At 36.7% G+C, this 3,611-nt stretch overlaps 1 non-coding gene across 1 annotated transcript; it reads right to left on the bottom strand.

Annotated features, from left to right (window-relative positions):
* Nucleotides 1-2,138: 2,138 nt before the first annotated feature.
* On the bottom strand, nt 2,139-2,241 carry LOC131169865 (small nucleolar RNA R71). The gene has a single exon (XR_009140802.1). It is a non-coding gene; the product is annotated as a small nucleolar RNA R71 (small nucleolar RNA).
* Nucleotides 2,242-3,611: the final 1,370 nt, after the last annotated feature.

Below are 3,611 nucleotides of genomic sequence, written 5' to 3'. Positions count from 1 at the left end.
GTGTCTTCTACAGCAAAAAGATGCCAAAAGCAAGTTTTCAAGCTAAAATATGCATAGACCAAACTGTGCATAACTTGCCGCATAAGCTATGCAGTTCTGCATAAGGAGGAAGACCACTGTTCCAGAACCAGCCGAAATGTGCATAAGGAGACTGCATAGCCTATGCACATTCTCGCCTCCCTTATGCAGATTCACGAAATTGTGCATAACCTATGCACCAAGTCATGCAGCTTCGCATAAGTGACCCAAAACCAGCCGAAAACTGCATAAGGGACTGCATAAGTGCAGTCCCATAAAGAGTTCATTAATGAGCTGGCAGAAGATTCCCTCAATGTATTCCTCCTGGAACATACTATTTTAGGGCTCCATGTTAGAAAAATGCTATATATAGTCCCATTTTCTCATTTTAGAGGAGAGGCAAGGAGCAAAGAAAGAAAGGAGGAGGCTAAGCAGAATTTGAGGAGTCATTTTCACCTTCCACACCATTTTTAACCAAGATTTGCAGATTTCTTCCTTGCTTTACATTTTTCCACATTTCTAGTGTTTAATTTCTTACTTCTTAGCTTAGATTAAAGCTTTATTTCCATTTAAACTCATCATAGCTTGTAAGCATTATGGATAGTGAGTAGTTTACTTTTGATTCTGGAGTAAGGGTTGTAATATTTGAGATATTTTGTGGATTTTGATTGGGTAATCCATATTTTGTGGTCTTAATGAGTTTTATTCATTTCTTGTATGCTTAATGACATGCTTAATGTAGGATCCCATTGAGTAATGTTCTTAATCCATGGTTGAAGCACCGAAAGGAGAAGGCCTTGTGATAGATAATCAGGAAATTGGACTTAATTAACTTAGACCTAGAAATAGGCTAAGGATTAAGAGGATTCACAGATTAATTAAGGAACTTAATGGGTCTTAATTAATTCTAACTCCACGAAAGTAGGATTAGTTTGATTAAGGCACTCTTTGTCTCACTCGAAAGGGAATTCAAAGGATTTAAGAATTAATCTCCTTAAAACTCATAAGTTTCATAAGATTGGACAACCAATTTAAAATCCCAAAATAGCTCGAATATGAAACCACGAACTCCTAATCATCTTTTACCATTGTTAATTTCTAATCGAATTTAATCATTTGCCATTTTAAATATTGCCATATTTGAACTTGCTTATTTCTATTTGATGCAAATTTTAGTTTAATTAATACATTTTTGAGTAGAATATTAATTTTGCACATTTAGATTTCATACTCCATTACCCATTAATTCATCATTTTAATCTCATAAATACTTCAATTTAGTCAACTTTTATATCGAAAATTCAATCATTAACACACCTCCTCGTGGGATCGATATTTTTCTATACTACTTGTACGACCCGTGCACTTGCGGTTGGGACGCATCAAGTTTTTGGCGCCGTTGCCGGGGAGTTGTTTGTTTAAGATTGAATTCTTGATTATTTTAGTTGTTTTTTAGTTTTATCTCTGTTATCTTTTCATTTTGTGTTTGTTTGTTCTTTTTCAGGTACTCTTAATCTTTTATGAGAAGAGCTAGAAGCACAAGTGATACATCCTTATTATTCAACCCTGAAATTGAGAAATTTTGTAAGGCCAACAAGAAAGAAACCAGAAAAAGAAAAGAAGCCTTGATAGAAACTGAATTAGAAGCAGACATGGCTGATGAAAGAATTAGAATTGGTGTTGGTAATGCTGGAAATGGTCAAAATAATGAAAATGCAGCCCATGGTGAAGAGGTAGTAAATGCTAATCTGCCTAGGGGGAGTATGATGGATCATGCTTTTCCACGTTTTGATGACTTGAGAGAGAGCATAGCAAGACCAAGGATTGATGCAAATAGTTACAAGATGGATTTTGGAGTCCTTCAAATGATTCAGAATTCTCAATTTGGGGGTCATCCTTCTGAAAATCCACACACACACCTGAAGAAGTTTGCTATGATTTGCGACATGCAAAAACAACCTGGAGTGTCTGATGATGCAGCAAGATTGAAGCTATTCCCATTCTCTTTGAAAGATAGAGCATTGGATTGGCTTGATTCTTTACCTCACAACTCCATTACAAATTGGGAGCAACTAACTGATGCATTTCTTGCACAATATTTTCCACCTGGAAAAACTCAAGAGCTGAGGAATCAAATGACTTTGGACCAAGAGAAGATGAAACTCTCTATGAATCATGGATGAGATGGAAGGAATTAGAGAGATTATGCCCACATCATGCCATTCCAAAATGGATGATAAATCAGAATTTCTACACAAATGTCACTCCTGCAATCAGAGGAATTATTGATGCTCAAACAGGAGGAGAATTTATTATAAAGCATGAAGATGAAGCTTATGAGTTATTAGAGAAAATTGCAAAGAATACTCATCTTTGGAGTAGTCCAAGAGGACCAGCTCCAACTCAGAAAAGGCAAGCTGCTGGAATGTATGATCTTGATCCATTCAACATGATTAATGCAAAATTTGATGCACTTACAAATGTCCTTGCTAAGAAGATGGAAGATTTGAGTATGTTGGTTAGTTCAACATCATCAGCTGGAAGTTCACAACAAGTGGCTTATGCAGAGGAAACTACCAGCTGTGGAGTAGATTATGGAGAACAAGCAGCATATGTTGGTAATTATGGAAACAAGCAAATGGGGAATCCTTATTCTCAAACTTACAATCCAAATTGGAGGAATCATCCCAACTTTTCATGGGGCAATCAGCAAAATCAAGTTCAAAATCAAATTTTCAACCACAACAAAGAGAGTCAAGTACCATATCAGCAAAATAGGCAACCATTGCCCAATTTTCAGCAGAAAAATATGAACCCTCCACCAAAACAGCAAGAACGAAATTCCACGACTGAAGCTTTATTGCAACAGATTCTTGCCAACCAAAATAAGCATGATGAGGAGATGAGAGAGGTGAAAGCAAGGCTGGAACAAATGCAAACACACAACAGAATGCTGGAAAACCAGATTGCACAACAAGCATCTTCCTCAAGTGCCAAATCTTTTGGAAAGCTTCCAAGTCAACCAGAAAATCCAAGAGAGCATTGTCAAGCTATTACTTTAAGAAGTGGTAAAGTTATAAATGGTGAGAAGAGTGAAAACAGTGAGAAGAGAGAAAATGAAAAAGGAACTGATGAGAGTGAAAAACAAGAAAGTGCAGAAAAATGTAAGGAGAAATTTGAAGAGAAAGAAGAGAAATATATACCTCCTGAGCCCTACAAGCCACAACTTCCCTTTCCACAAAGATTTCACAAAGCCAAGCTTGATAGGCAATTTGGGAAGTTCTTAGAGGTTTTGAAGAAACTTTACATAAATGTGCCTTTTGTTGATGCTCTTTCAAAAATGCCCTCTTATGCAAAATTCTTGAAAGAAATTCTCTCAAACAAGAGAAAACTTGAAGATGATGAAACTGTAGCTTTGACAGAAGAATGTAGTGCTATCCTCCAAAGGAAACTTCCTCCAAAGCTTAAGGATCCAGGGAGTTTTTCAATTCCATGCCACATTGGAGAGTCTTGTTCTACAAAAGCTCTATGTGATTTAGGGGCCAGTGTTAGCCTTATGCCCCTTTCTATCTATGAGAAGCTCAACATGGGAG

Source organism: Hevea brasiliensis, chromosome 1 (assembly GCF_030052815.1).
Source record: "Hevea brasiliensis isolate MT/VB/25A 57/8 chromosome 1, ASM3005281v1, whole genome shotgun sequence".
Taxonomy (NCBI): Eukaryota; Viridiplantae; Streptophyta; class Magnoliopsida; order Malpighiales; family Euphorbiaceae; genus Hevea; species Hevea brasiliensis.
Note: the sequence above shows the minus strand (reverse complement) of the source record. Positions and strands in the feature narration are given on the sequence as shown.